Source organism: Oncorhynchus clarkii, chromosome 7 (genome assembly GCF_045791955.1).
Source record: "Oncorhynchus clarkii lewisi isolate Uvic-CL-2024 chromosome 7, UVic_Ocla_1.0, whole genome shotgun sequence".
NCBI classification, from domain to species: domain Eukaryota; kingdom Metazoa; phylum Chordata; class Actinopteri; order Salmoniformes; family Salmonidae; genus Oncorhynchus; species Oncorhynchus clarkii.
In genome coordinates this window covers 33479462-33495869 of record NC_092153.1, presented here as the reverse complement: position 1 = coordinate 33495869, position 16408 = coordinate 33479462, and the positions used below count along the sequence as shown (strand labels likewise).

The 16408-nt window shown below is 41.8% G+C and overlaps 1 protein-coding gene across 3 annotated transcripts in view; it reads right to left on the bottom strand.

Annotated features, from left to right (window-relative positions):
• LOC139413212 (matrilin-4-like) overlaps positions 1 to 16408 on the bottom strand; it is a 65587-nt gene that overhangs the window by 39381 nt on the left and 9798 nt on the right. The gene's annotated exons all lie outside the window — the stretch shown is intronic.

Below are 16408 nucleotides of genomic sequence, written 5' to 3'. Positions count from 1 at the left end.
TAGTGCATTCAACCCTGTGTAAATCAGTCAGTTCTTAACGTAAGGACTTAAAACTCAGGATTCTGTAACAGCATACCCCAATGGGGATATGTGTTGATTTATAGCTTCCTGTGCCAACCGGAAGTGCCATAACTGGTGTCTCAGGGGCTGTTTCGAGGGGTTAAAAAAGTCTGATCTTTCCAAAACTTCATATGTGTGATTAGGCAACCCCCATGAACTGTAAATCAGTCATTTTTCCCCAAAAAAATCAAAGGAAAAAAAAATCACACTAAAACACACCTTGGATGGAGGGACGTATTGGGGTGCGTAGAGACAGACAGTGGCTGCAATAGTTAGCTTTGTTGGAGCTAAAAAAGAACCGTCAGACCTAGAGTTCCGAAACTTTAGAAACCTGTTCTAGACCTCCGGTTGATGGTGCGTGGTGAGTTACGTGGCTCTAGACGGTTCTCGGACCGAGAAACAGCCTCGTACATTTGCAATACCTTCAATTCATTTTGACCATTACGAAAATGACGACGTTTAGAAAAGTCTCAGAGACGCAAGGCTAGGTGCATTGAAACCGGCTCGGCCCATAGAGACGGACCCCGACGTGCCTGTCCGATAGCTCGTTCAAGGACCCCGTAGCAAGGCATGGAAAAAAGTGGATTTTCAGCACCAATTAGGGTTTTTCTCGGACACCAAATGACCTATCGAGCCGAAACTCGGGATTCGGGGTCGCCTCACATAGGCCTTCACATAATGTCCGAACTGGACCCGCAGCTAGAACGTAACTATGTGTTTTACCTTTTTATTATGTTTTAAACCGAAGGCGCTGTGAATTATGGGACTGCTCTGACATATGTGATAGTTGGCTACTAAATGAGTAGGAAAAAGTGGGTTTGGTGTCAATTGATATCCATTTGGTGTCATAATGACATCTAATTGACTGATGGACACTGACTTGCTAGTTGACTTTTGTACATTTGCAATATGTTTAAACGGAGAGGGACCATCACCAAAATGGCATTCTGAAATCAACACAAAAAATGGCATCACCATAGTCTCCAGACTGTGCCGAGTTCAAGGAGACGCCCCGCTTGACCGTAGCTCGTTCTGAGTGCAGCAAACTTGAAAAAAAGAAGGCCCAAAATGAAGCCTGCACCACAATGTCATTTGATTTTGGGTGGCAGTGAGAGAACCGTTAGGGTGAGAAGCACAATTCCACCACATGAATGTTCCTAAGGTCCTCCCGATCTGAACAAGCCTAACCTTGACCGTGTGGCATTAACCCTTCACAGTAAAACAGGGTTTTTTGATCTCACAGATTACAGTGACATCTCTCCCCATAGGAATACATTGCCTGCACCACAAAATTCAACCTGAAGCCTATATGGGTTATGAATGCCGTATGAACCTGTCTTCGGTACCAGTCCATCAGGCCACTATGAGATCTACCTGTGTCGAATCTAAGCTTCCTGGAGCAACCGGAAGTGGTTAAAATGCCCCTAAAAGTGTTTACCCATACACTGCCTGCAGTTTGATAGACATAGTGCATTCAACCCTGTGTAGATCAGTCAATTCTTAACGTAAAGACTTAAAACTCGGGATTCTGTAAGTGGCTATGTAAATCAAGACATGTGTTTACTTATAGCTTCCTGTGCCAACCGGAAGTGCCTTTAATTGGGTCACACTCTCTGTTTCGAATGGTTAAAAAAGTCACATCTCTCCAAAACTTCATATGTGTGACTAGGTAACCCTTCTGAACTGTAAATCAGTCATTAATCCCAACAGATGTCAAAGAAAAGCTCCCTCACACACACACAGGAAGGATGGAGTGATAAAGTGCGGTGCTTAAAGACACAGAGAGCAGGAAATGGCATTACCATAATCCCTAGGCCGTACCGAGTTCAGCGAGATATCCCGCTTGACCGTAGCTCGCTCGGTCTAGGCGCAGCGAGCATTAGAATAGTAGGCCCAAAATGAAGCCTGCACCACAATGTCATTTGCTTTTGGGTGACAGTGAGAGAACCGTTAGAGTGAGAAGAAAAATTGCACCACATGAATGTTCCTAAGGTCCTCCCGATCTGAACAAGCCTAACCTTGACCGTGTGGCATTAACCCTTAACAGTAAAACAGTGTTTTTTGATCTCACAGATTACAGTGTCATCTCTCCCCATAGGAATACATTGCCTGCACCCCTAATTTCAACCTGAGGCCTATGTGGGTTATGAATGCCGTATGAACCTGTCTTCGGTACCAGTCCATCAGGCCACTATGAGGTCTACCTGTGTTGATTCTAAGCTTCCTGGACCAACCGGAAGTGGTTAAAATGCCCCTAAAAGTGTTTACCCATACACTGCATGCAGTTTGATAGACATAGTGCATTCAACCCTGTGTAGATCAGTCAATTCTTAACGTAAGGACTTAAAACTCAGGATTCTGTAACAGCATACCCCAATGAGGATATGTGTTGATTTATAACTTCCTGTGCCAACCGGAAGTGCCATAATTGGTGTCTTAGGGGCTGTTTCGAAGGGTTAAAAAAGTCTGATCTTTCCAAAACTTCATATGTGTGATTAGGCAACCCCCATGAACTGTAAATCAGTCATTTTTCCCAAAAAAATTCAAAGGAAAAAAAAATCACACTAAAACACAACTTGGAAGGAGGGACGTATTGGGGTGCGTAGAGACAGACAGTGGCTCCAATAGTTAGCTTTGTTGGAGCTCAAAAAGAACCGTCGGACCTAGAGTTCCGAAACTTTAGAAACCTGTTCTAGACCTCCCGTAGATGGTGCGTGGTGAGTTACGTGGCTCTAGAAGGTTCTCGGACCGAGAAACAGCCTCGTACATTTGAAATAACTTCAATTCATTTTTGCATCACGAAAATGACGACATTTAGAAATGTCCCAGAGTCGCAAGACTAGGTGCATTGCAAACGTCTCGGCCCATATAGACAGACCCCAACGTTTCTGTCCAATAGCTCATTCAAGGACCCCGTAGCAAGTCATGGAAAATAGTGGATTTTCAGCACCAATTAGGGTTTTTCTCGGACACCAAATGACCTATCGAGCCGAAACTTGGGATTCGGGGTCGCCTCAGCTAGGCCAACACATAACATAAGAAATGGACCCGCAGCTAGAACGTAACTACGTGTTTTATGGTTTTTTTATGGTTTGAACCGAAGGGGTTGTGAATTTTGGGCCAGCTCTGAAGTATGTAATAGTTGGCTACTAAACCAGTTGGAAAAAGTGGGTTTGGTGTCAGTTTGTATCAGTTTGGTGGTCAGAATGATATCTAATTGACTGATGGACTCTTGTCCACTTGACTCTTGTACATTTGCAATATGATCCTATAGTGAAAAAACATCACCAAAAGCGACATTCTGAAATCAACCCAAACGAGCGATTGAGATGACCCAGAATCACTGCAAAGCCATCCCGAGTTCATCGGGCCAGTCAATTTCACATTCCTGCAAGATTTTTATAGCATGACAAATTCGTGATGGTACCTGCCCTTTAAAACATATTGCAAATGCACAGTGACTTTGAAAAAGTAAGAAACAAAAAAAAATACATCTAAAAAATTTTGAGCATGACAAATTCGTGATGGTACCTGCCCATTGAAACATATTGCAAATGCACAGTGACTTTGAAAAAGTAAGGAAACATAAACAAAAAAAATCCAAAATTTTTATTTTTGGGTGACCAGTTGCACGTGCATTTGCAATATGATTCTATAGTGAAAAAACATATTGCAAATGCACAGTGACTTTGAAAAAGTAAGGAAACATAAACAAAAAAAATCTAAATTTTTTTGGGGGGGATGACCAGTTGCATGTGCATTTGCAATATGATTCTATAGTGAAAAAACATATTGCAAATGCACAGTGACTTTGAAAAAGTAAGGAAACATAAACAAAAAAAATCTAAAATTTTTTGGGGGGGATGACCAGTTGCATGTGCATTTGCAATATGATTCTATAGTGAAAAAACATATTGCAAATGCACAGTGACTTTGAAAAAGTAAGGAAACATAAACAAAAAAAATCTAAATTTTTTTTGGGGGGATGACCAGTTGCATGTGCATTTGCAATATGATTCTATAGTGAAAAAACATATTGCAAATGCACAGTGACTTTGAAAAAGTAAGGAAAAATAAACAAAAAAAATCTAATTTTTTTTGGGGGGATGACCAGTTGCACGTGCATTTGCAATATGATTCTATAGTGAAAAAACATATTGCAAATGCACAGTGACTTTGAAAAAGTAAGGAAACATAAACAAAAAAAATCTAAATTTTTTTGGGGGGGATGACCAGTTGCATGTGCATTTGCAATATGATTCTATAGTGAAAAAACATATTGCAAATGCACAGTGACTTTGAAAAAGTAAGGAAACATAAACAAAAAAAATCTAAATTTTTTTGGGGGGGATGACCAGTTGCATGTGCATTTGCAATATGATTCTATAGTGAAAAAACATATTGCAAATGCACAGTGACTTTGGAAAAGTAAGGAAAAATAAACAAAAAAAATCTAAAATTTTTTTTGGGGGATGACCAGTTGCACGTGCATTTGCAATATGATTCTATAGTGAAAAAACATATTGCAAATGCACAGTGACTTTGAAAAAGTAAGGAAACATAAACAAAAAAAATCTAAATTTTTTTGGGGGGGATGACCAGTTGCATGTGCATTTGCAATATGATTCTATAGTGAAAAAACATATTGCAAATGCACAGTGACTTTGAAAAAGTAAGAAACAAAAAAAAATACATCTAAAAAATTTTGAGCATGACAAATTCGTGATGGTACCTGCCCATTGAAACATATTGCAAATGCACAGTGACTTTGAAAAAGTAAGGAAACATAAACAAAAAAAATCCAAAATTTTTATTTTTGGGTGACCAGTTGCACGTGCATTTGCAATATGATTCTATAGTGAAAAAACATATTGCAAATGCACAGTGACTTTGAAAAAGTAAGGAAACATAAACAAAAAAAATCTAAATTTTTTTTGGGGGGATGACCAGTTGCATGTGCATTTGCAATATGATTCTATAGTGAAAAAACATATTGCAAATGCACAGTGACTTTGAAAAAGTAAGGAAACATAAAAAAAATCTAATTTTTTTGGGGGGGGATGACCAGTTGCATGTGCATTTGCAATATGATTCTATAGTGAAAAAACATATTGCAAATGCACAGTGACTTTGAAAAAGTAAGGAAACATAGAATCAAATTATTTTTTTTTGGGTTACCAGTTGCACATTTCAGATCACCAGTTGCACATTTCAGATCACCAGTTGCACATTTCAGATCACCAGTTGCACGGAGGAAAATCGTTACTTTTGACTTTGACTTTTGACTTCCTATGAAATCATATTCCAAATGGAGAAAACATATGCCTTATGCACTAGTAAAAAAAAAAAAAAATGATAATAAAGTATGACTAAAGTATGTTGATAAAGTTCTTATACATGTGTAATTGACATAAAAATTGAAAGAATTTTGAAAAACGGTCCAGAAAGCACTTTTTTAAGGATGTGTGAAGTTTTTTACCAAATTTTGACATTTTTGACTTTTGACTTTTGACTTCCTATGAAATCATATTGCAAATGGACAAAACATATGCCTTATGCGCATGTAATTAAAAAAAAAAAAATTTGATATCAAAATTGGACAAAAGTATATTCATACAGGTCTTACACATGTGTAATTGACAAAAAAAGCGAAAGAAATTCGAAAAAAGGCCCAGAAAGCACTTTTTTAAGGGGTAAAAAGTTTTTGAAAAAAATATCATTTTTTCAAAATTTTTCTTTTGGATGTTGACTTGGGTTGCATTTCCAATATGAAAAACCCAGGTGGAGCGCACTCGCCCCCTGTTGGATTTTTGAGGTGTTACAATTGGCAATTGCCATATGGCATTTGCCATATACTTTGCACGAATCAACGCCGCTTTGGGTGGTATTGGACATCGTGTACATGGTTTGTCCAATGCCAATATTTTGACATTCATTTTTGTACAAATCAGGGGGGTATTCCCTTACATCAAAGTTGGATCAGCCTGTAGTGTGGTTTTCCACTTTAATTTTGAGTGTTGCTCCAAATCCAGACCTCCATGGGTTGATAAATTTGATTTCCATTGATAATTTTTGTGTGATTTTGTTGTCAGCACATTCAACTATGTAAAGAAAAAAGTATTTAATAATAATATTTCATTCATTCAGATCTAGGATGTGTTATTTTAGTGTTCCCTTTATTTTTTTGAGCAGTGTATTTTATTTCTGCGTTTTGTGTAGCGCCTGCAGGGTTGAAATATGCTACCCTCTTTGTTTACTGTTGTGCTATCATCAGATAATAGCTTCTAATTCTTTCGCCAAAAAGCCTTTTTAAAATCTGACATGTTGGCTGGATGAAGCTTTAATTTAGTATCTTACATGTGTGATTTAATGAAAGTTAGATTTTTACATCATTTTATTTGAATTTGCCACGCTGCATTTTCCCTGGCTTTTGGCCAAGTGGGACGCAAGCGTCCCCTATACCATAAGAAGTTAACTTTTAAACTCGGACAAAACAGAGATGCTAGTTCAAGGTCCCAAGTAACTAAGAGATCTTCTGTTGGACCTGACAATTAATATTGATGGTTGTACAGTCATCTCAAAAAAAACTGAAGGACCTCAGCATTACTCTGGACCTTGATCCCTTTTGACGAACATATCAAGAATATTTAAAGGACAGCTTTTTTCCATCTAAGTAACATGGCAAAAATCAGAAACGTTCTGTCCAAGAATTATGCAAAAAAATGTATCCATGCTTTTGTCACTTCTAGGTTAGACTACTGCCAAGCTTTACTCTCCGGCTGCCTGGATAAAGCACTAAATAAACTTCAGTTAGTGGTAAACACGGCTGATGGAATCTTGACTAGAAACCAAAATGTTATCATATTACTCCAGCGCTAGCCTCTCGATACTGGCTTTCTGTTGAGTTAAGGGTTGATTTCAAGGTTTTACTGCTAAAATACAAAGCATTACATGGGCTTGCTCCTATCCATCTTTCCGATTTGGTCCTGCCGTACATACCTACACGTACGCTACGGTCACAAGACACAGGCCTCCTAATTGTCCCTAGAATTTCTAATTAAACACTGGAGGCAGGGCTTTCTCCTATAGAGCTCATTTTTTATGGAATGGTCTGGCTATCCATGTGAGAGACGCAGATTAGGTCTTGGCCTTTAAGTCTTTATTGAAGACTCGTCTCTTCAGTAGGTCCTATGATTGAGTGTAGTCTGGCCCAGGGGTGTGAAGGTGAACGGAAAGGCACTAGAGCGACGATCCGCCCTTGCTGTCTCTGCCTGTCCGGTTCCCCTCTCTCCTCTGGGATTCTCTGCCTCTAAGCCTCTACGAGGGGGGGGGGGGGGGCTGAGTCACTGGCTTACTGGTGCACTTCCATGCTGGCCCTAGGAGGGATGTGTCACTGACGTGATCTTCTTGTCTGGGTTGGTGCCCCCCTCGGGTTCGTGCCGTGGGGGAGATCTCTGTGGGCTATACCCGGCCTGTGCTTTGGCAAAGTGGGTTGGGTTATATCCTACCTGTTCGGCCCTGCCCGGGGGTATTGTCAGACAGAGCCACAGTGTCTCCCGACCAATCCTGTCTCAGCCTCCAGTATTTATGCTGCAATAGTTTGTGTTGGAGGGCTAGGGTCAGTCTGTTATCTGGAGTATTTCTCCGGTCTTATCCAATGTCCTGTGTGAATTTAAGTATGCTCCCTCTAATTCTCTCGCTTTTTTTCTCCTGATGACTCCTTGCAGTCCCCAGTCCATCTAGTCATGCTGCTGCTCCAGTTTCAACTGTTCTGCCTGTGGCTATGGAACCCTGACCTGTTCACTGGAGGTACTACCGTGTGCAGGACCTGCTGTTTTGGACTCTCTATCCACCACATGCTGTATCTAACTCTGAATGATGGGCTATGAAAATCCAATTGACATTTACTCCTGAGGTGCTGACCTGTTGCACCCTCTACAACCACTGTGATTATTATTATTTGACCCTGCTGGTCATCTATGAACGTTTGAGCATCTCTGCCATGTTCTGTCATAATCTCCACCCCTCAGTGCCTGGTTCCTCTCTAGGTTTCTGCCTTTATAGTATAGTTTAGTTTCTGCCTTCCTAGCCACCGTGCTTCTACACCTGCATTGTTTGCTGTTTGGGGTTTTAGGCTGGGTTTCTGTACAGCACTTTGTGACTTCGGCTGATATAAAAAGGGCTTTAAAAATACATTTCATTGATTGATTGATGGTTGTCCTTCTGGAAGATTCTCCCATCTCCACAGAATAACTCTGGAGCTCTGTCAGAGTGTCCATTGGGTCCTTGGTCACCTACCAGATCAAGGACCTTCTCCCCCAATTGATCATTTTGGCCAGGCGGCCAGCTCTAGGAAGAGTCTTGGTGGCTCCAAACTTCACCCATTTAAGAATGATGGAGGCCACTGTGTTCTTGGGCACTTTTAATGCTGCAGAAATGTTTTGGTACCCTTCCCCAGATCTGTGCCTCGACACAATCTTGTCTCGGAGCTCTACGGACAATTCCTTTGACCTCATGCCTTGGTTTTTGCTTTGACATGCATTGTCAACTGTGGGACCTTATAAGTGACCCGTTTCAGGAAACTAGGCGTATGTTGCGGGTCACTACTTCACAGGCGAGCCGTTTGAACGTAAACTATTTAACTTAAAATGCGTTTTGATTGGCAGAAATGCCTTCGCGAACATGTGAACTTTCATGTGCCTTAATAACAAACTTGAATTTGGACTGGTCTGTCATGTAGCACGCTTCTGTCTGTTTCAGCCAAATGTCTAGCCAAATGTCTAGGTAATCCTGTCTAACACAGCTTTTTTTTATGTATCGCATAGTAAAACTGCATGGGCCTAATGTCAAGTTAAAGTGTACTGTTTCAAATATAACACGTTTTTAATTTTGACAGAAAGTGGTTTCATTTCAAGTTAAAGTGTACTGGTAGCTAGCTAATGTTAGCTGACTGGGTACACGGCTAGCACGCAAGCCCGAGAGGCAGTCCCAGATTTTTTGGGGGGGGAACACGAGGAGACTGGCTAAGTCAGGTAGGAGACCTGGGCCAACTCCTTGTGCTTACCGCGTGTAAATGGTCAGGTATTTCTAGCCGGTGCGCTATATTCCAGCTCCTCGCATTGGCCGGGCTAGAATGAGCATCCAACCAGGATGGGTTGTGTCAGCTTTACACTCCAGACCTCCAGTACGCCTCCACAGCTCAGTAAGTCCTGTGCCTGATCCTCGCACTCGCCCTGAGGTGCGTGTCCCTAGCCCGGTAACACCAGTGCCGGCACCACGCACCAGGCCAACAGTGCGCCTCCAGGGTCCAGTTCTCCCTGTTCCTCCTCCCTGCACTCACCCTGAGGTGCGTGTCCTCAGCCCAGTACCACCAGTGCCGGCACCACGCACCGGGGGTACTGTCACGCCCTGACCTTCGTATTCTTAGTTTTTTTTATTGTTTTGGTTCGGTCAGGGAGTGACGTGGGTGATGTATGTGTTTTTTGTACTGTCTAGGGGTCTTGTAGGTTTTTGGGGCTGTTTACTAACTAGGTGTTTTATATGTCTATGGTTGCCTAGATTGGTTCTCAATTAGAGGCAGGTGTGTATCATTGTCTCTGATTGGGAACCATATTTAGGCAGCCATCTTCTTTTGGTATTTTGTGCGTTATTGTCTATATCTATGTCTATGTCTAGTTGCCTGTGTCTGCACTAGTTTTATATAGCTTCACGTTCGGTTTGTTGTTTTTGTATTGTTTGTTAACAACCTCTAGTGACTCTCCATCCCGCATGCGTAATCATCGCCTGACACTAATTAGCATAACGCAACGGACATAAATATTCCTAGAAAATATTCCTATTCATGAAAATCACAAATTAAATATATTGAGACAGCTTAATCACCCTGTCATCTCAGATTTTCAAAATATGCTTTACAGCCAAAGCTAGACAAGCATTTGTGTAAGTTTATCGATAGCCTAGCATAGCATTTTGTCCAGCTAGCAGCAGGGAACTTGGTCACGGAAATCAGAAAAGCAATCAAATTAAATTGTTTACCTTTGATGAGCTTCGGATGTTTTCACTCACGAGACTCCCAGTTAGATAGCAAATGTTCCTTTTTTCCCAAAATATTATTTTTGTAGGCGAAATAGCTCTGTTTCTTCTTCACGTTTGGCTGAGAAATCGCCCGGAAATTGCAGTCACGAAAACGGCAAAAAATATTCCAAATTAGCTCCATAATATCGACAGAAACATGGCAAACGTTGTTTATAATTAATCCTCAAGGTGTTTTTCAAATATCTATTCAATAATATATCCATCGAGACAATTCGTTTTTCAGTAGGACCGATTGGAGTAATGGCTACCTCTGTATTTTACGCGAGAATCTCTCTGAGAGCATCAGGTGACCACTTGCGCAATGTAGCCGCTTATTCTTCAACATAAATGCGTAAAACTACGTCACAATGCTGTAGACACCTTCGGGAATACGGAGAAAGAGTAATCTGGTTGATAGCCCATTCACTGCTCAATAGGGACACATTGGAACGCAGCGCTTTCAAAACATGAGGCACTTCCGGATTGTATTTTTCTCAGGCTTTCGCCTGCAACATCAGTTCTGTTATACTCACAGACAATATTTTTACAGTTTTGGAAACGTTAGAGTGTTTTCTATTCTAAGCTGTAATTATATGCATATTCTAGCATCTTGTCCTGACAAAATATCCCGTTTACTACGGGAAAGTTTTTTTTCCAAAATGAAAATACTGCCCCCTAGTCACAACAGGTTTTAAGTGTTCTTCGTCTTCATTAAAAAGTATGTATTCATCTTACGCTGCGCCTTGGTCTCCTCCATTCGACGAACGTGACACATGAGTTGGGATTATGGCTCATTGTTAGCTAGCTACACGTCTGAACAAAAGACTCTAGTCTGAGTGTGCCAGAGCGCTGAATTGACTAATGCTCAAAACCCGCTGAATATGGCCGGTGTCAGTAAATGTTGGCCAAAAATCGTAATTACATTGTTGCCAGCAGCACAGTTACAGTCACCAACATTCTAGATAACATGAAAACAACCTAATCAGCTCTGCTAGGGCGATTAAAATGGTCAGAGTGGGGTGTTCTCTCATTTGTGTCTGGAAGTAGCTAGCAAGCTAGCCAATGTTAGCCAGTTAGCTTGGGTGCTTGACTGCCATTGTGAGGTCAGAGTGTTCGGATCAACCCTACTCATTGGCGGACAATCTGACAGCACAGCTGCACTCACCAACACTCTGGATATCATATCAGCCTAACCAGCTCTGCTAGTGCGAGTTATGTTCAGTGAGCTGTTCCCTCATTTTTGTTTGAAAGTAGCTAGCAAGGTCATTTGGGTGCTTGACTGCTGTTGTTAGTACAGAACGCCTGCATCTACCCTTGCTGAAGGGGAGATGTAGCTTAGCTTAGCTGCCGGAGGAGATGGCTTCCGTTTTAACCAATTGTGCTATTGTGTGTTTTTTCACGTTATTTGTAACTTATTATGTACATAATGTTTTTGCCACCGTCTCTTATGACCGAAAGAGCTTGTGGACAGCGATTACTCACCTCGTTAAATAAAAAATATTTGTCTAGTACGAGTCAGACGTGAAGGATTTACTTCAGACGATGGACAAGGCCCAAATCCCCGCCATTTGCATGAAGAAGAGACCGAGATATTGGGGACATAGGTTGGGGTGCCTTGTAAGGATCTGACGGCGAGTGAGTAATCCCCCTCTACCATCAGTCCTATTAGCCAACCTGCAATCAATTGATAACTAAATGGATGAGCTCCGATCAAGACAATCCAACCAATGGGACATTAAAAACTGTAATATCTTAAGTTTCACAAAGTTGTGGCTGAAGCCGACATGGTTAACATACAGCTGGTAGAGTTTTTGGTCCATCAGCATAATAGAACAGCTGAACAAAATCTAATGTTAAGGAAGTCTTAAGGTTTTGCTCGTCTGAGGTAGAGTATCTCATTTATATTTTTTTATTTTATTTATTTAACTAGGCAAGTCAGTGAAGAACAAATTCTTATTTACAATGACGGCCAAACCCTAACCCGGATGATGCTGGGCCAATAGTTCGCCACCCTGTGGGACTCCCAATCATGGCCGGTTGTGACGCAGCCTGGAATCGAACCAGTGTCTGTTGTGACACCTCTAGCACTGAGATGCAGTGCCTTAGACCGCTGAGCCCCTCGGGATCAGTGGAATGATAAGCTGTATACCACACTATTTACTTAAAGAGTTTTCATCTATATTTTTCGGAGTTGTCTATTTACCACCACAAACCGATGCTGGCACTAAATGAGCTGTATAAGGCCATAAGCAAACAAGAAAATGCTCATCCAGAGGCGGAGCTCCTTGTGGCCAGGGATGTTAATGCAGGGAAACTTAAATCCATTTTACCTAATTTCTACCAGCATGTTAAATGTGCAACCAGAGAATAAACAACAACTCTAGACCACCTTTACTCCACACACAGAGACGCCGAACAAGCTCTCCCTCACACTCCATTTGGAAAATCTGACCATAACTCTATCCTCCTGATTCCTGCTTACAAGCAAAAACTAAAGCAGGAAGTACCAGTGACTTGCTCAAAAGGAAGGGGTTAGATGACACAGATGCTAAACTACAGGACTGTTTTGCTAGCACAGACTGGAATATGTTCCGGGATTCTTCCGATGGCATTGAGGAGTACACCACATCAGTCACTGGCTTCATCAATAAATGCATTGATGACGTCATTCCCACAGTGACAAGAAGTACATACCCAACCAGAAGCCATGGATGACAGGCAACATCAGCACTGAACTAAAGGGCAGAGCTGCTGCTTTCAAGAAGCGAGACTATAACCCGAACGCTTATAAGAAATCCTGCTATGCCCTCTGACGAACAATCGAACAGGTAAAGCTTCAACACAGGACTAAGATTAAATAGTACTACACCAGCTATGAAGCTTGTTGGATGTGGCAGGGCCTGCAAACTATTACAGACTACAAAGGGAAGCACAGAGGGAACACAAAGGAAACACAAAGGGAACTGCCCAGTGACACGAGCCTACCAGATGAGCTAAATAACTTATAGAGCCAAACAACACTGAAGCATGCATGAGAGCATCAACTGTTTCGGACGACTGTGTGATCACTCTCTCCGTAGCCGATGTGAGTAAGACCTTTACACAGGTAAACATGCACAACGCTGTAGGGCCAGATGGATTACCAGGACATGTATTGACCAACTGGCAAGTGTCTTCATTGACATTTTCAACCTTACAGACTGAGTCTGTAATACCAACATGTTTCAAGCCATGTAGTGCTATGAAAGGCTGGTCATGGTTCACATCAACACCATTATCCCAGAAACCCTAGACCCACTCCAATTTACATACCGCCCCAAAAGATCCACAGATGATGCAATCTCTATTGCACTCCACACTACACTTTCCCATCTGGACAAAAGGAACACCTACGCAAGAATACTAATACTATTCATTACAGCTCAGCGTTCAACACCATAAAGCCCTCAAAGCTCATGACTAAGCTAAGGACCCTCGGACTAAACACCTCCCTCTACAACTGGATCCTGGACTTCCTTACGGGCCGACCCCAGGTGGTAAGGTTAGGTAACAACACGTCTGCCACGCTGATCCTCAACACTGGGGCCCCTCAGATGTTTGTGCTCAATCCCCTCCTGTACTCCCTGTTCATGACTGTATGGCCAAGCACGACTCCAACACCATCATTAAGTTTGCCGATGACACAACAGTGGTAGACCCGATCACCGACATCGATGAGACAGCCTATAGGGAGGAGGTCATAGACCTGGCAGTGTGGTGCCAGGATAACATACTCTCCCTCAATGTGATCAAGACAAAATAGATGATTGTGGACTACAGGAAAAGGAGGACTGAGCCCGCCCCCATTCTCATCGACAGGGCTGTAGTGGAGCAGGTTAATAGCTTCAAGTTCCTTGGTGTCCACATCACCAACAAACTATCATGGTCCAAACACACCAAGACAGTCGTGAAGAGGGTACGACAATGCCTATTCCCCCTCAGAAGACTGAAAAGATTTGGCATGGGTCATGTCATGGAAAATTACATAATTAGTCACAATGCTATCCTGTGTTTTACTGCTTAAAGAATAGTCTCTTGTTATATGCTAGTGTTTTTTCTAACCTGATTCAAACTTGGATTGGTGTGACTTAGTCATGAGACATTTGGGTGCAACCGCAGCATGTGAAATCCCATGGGTTTACTATCTACAGAAAGTCACATGTATGGAACCTTGCAGAAGGGAGTACAATATAGTGTTTGTTGTTGTGAATGCAGTTAAACGGTTGAGCCCTCGGGCTATCAAACTTGTGCTATCTTAAGTTTAGACAGACAACGAATTACCTTTTAGACACTATCTGCTGACTGCCACGTATACAGAAAGGGGTTGTATGTTTTTTCTCTATAAAAGCATTGAACCGGCACTGTTCGTTGATCTTTTCAACTATCACTGCTGAGTGGGTAGTTGATTTTCCATTTGTACAAATCTCATAATAAAGTGTTGTTTGAAAGAATCTGAAGCCTCTCTTCCATTTGATTAGATATTCCCACAACAGTCCTCAGATCCTCAAAAAGTTCTACATCTGCAACATCAAGAGCATCCTGACTCGTTCCATCACCGCCTGGTATTGCACCTACTCTGCCACCGACTGCAAAGCACTACAGATGATAGTGCTTGTGACCCAGTACATCACTGGGGCCAAACTTCCTGCCATCCAGGACCTCTATACCAAACAATTGCTGAAGATTCCAGCCACCCTAGTCATAGACTGTTCTCTCTGCTACCGCATGGCAAGAGGTACCGGAGTGCCAAGTCTAGGTCCAAAAGGTTTCTTAAAAGCTTCTACCCCCAAGCCATAAGACTGCCGAACAGCTAATTAAATGGCTTCCCGGACCACCCCCATTTTTACGCTGCTGCTACTCTCTGTTTACTATCCATGCATAGTCACTTTACCTCTACCTTCAAGTACATATTACCTCAATTACCTTGATTAACCGGTGCCCCAGCACATTGACTCAGTACCGGTACCCCCTTTATATAGTCTCGCTACAATTATTTTATTGTTACTCCTTAATAAAAATAAAAAATTCTATATATTTTCTATATATTTAAAAAAAAAAAAGTTTTTACTTTTGGTTAAGGGCTTAAGGGCTTGTAAGTAAGCATTTCACTGTAAGGTCACAACAGCAGTTGTATTTGGCACATGTGACAAATAAAATTAGTTTTGATTTGATTTAAAGAGATTGGTGGGGCTAAAGCTTAAGAGGGTGTGAACGATGCAGGATGAGTGTAGACAAAGGAGGGTTCTCCAGTAGTAGTACCAAAACATTCAAAGTCCATTTTCTCAAAGTATTCAAAGCAAAATCACTTTCCCGTTGTTCCTCAACTGTAGTGTATGGTTAACCATTTTATCCAATATAGAAAACATATTTACATTTTTTCTACATAAGACCGTTTTGAATCGGTTGGTCATATATAGACAGGTGCATGCCTTTCCAAATCATGAACAATCAATTGAATTTACCACAGGTGGACTCCAATCAAGTTGTAGAAGCATCTCATGGATGATCAGTAGAAACAGGATGCATCTGAGCTCAATTTAGAGTCTTATAGCAAGGTGCACTTGATTCAGCAGCCCTAGCACGGGAATGGCAAAGTGTTCCCATTTTTCACCATTTCATGTGTCTGAAGGTAGAACTCCGACTACCCGGCAGGCCCAGAGAGCAAATCAAGTGCACCTATAGGCCAACTGCTGGCCAATCAGATAGCTCAGATCACTGTGTCTGCACAGTTTCCTCGAGCCATAGACAGTAAAAACAAAAAGTGTTCCCATTTTGAACCATTTCATGTGTCTGAAAGTAGAACTACGCCTACCCGGCAGGCCCTGAGAGCAAATCAAGTGCACTTATAGGCCTACCGCTGGCCAATCAGAAAGCTCAGATCACTGTGTCTGCACAGTTTCCTTGAGCCATAGACTGTAAAAAGAAGCATCGAATGAAGTTGAGTATAGAAAGACACAACGAATACAGCAAAAAGCTGCTGTTTTTATGAGTAAGTTAATGTTTAAAATTCCCTAGAGTCGATGTCCCCGTGGAAATCTAATTAGCATCATAAAAAATCCCCATAAAAATCTGTCAGTTTTAGCTAGAGATACAGTATCTGATATTTTGCATGGGCTGCATCTCATTCCACTGCATCCGCAACTGTGGAGAAAGGTGTCAGAGCTAGCTAGAGCAGTGTTTGTCAGACCACGAGACATCCCGAAAATCAGTCTTCTCACAAAAGCCTTTGTAGCGT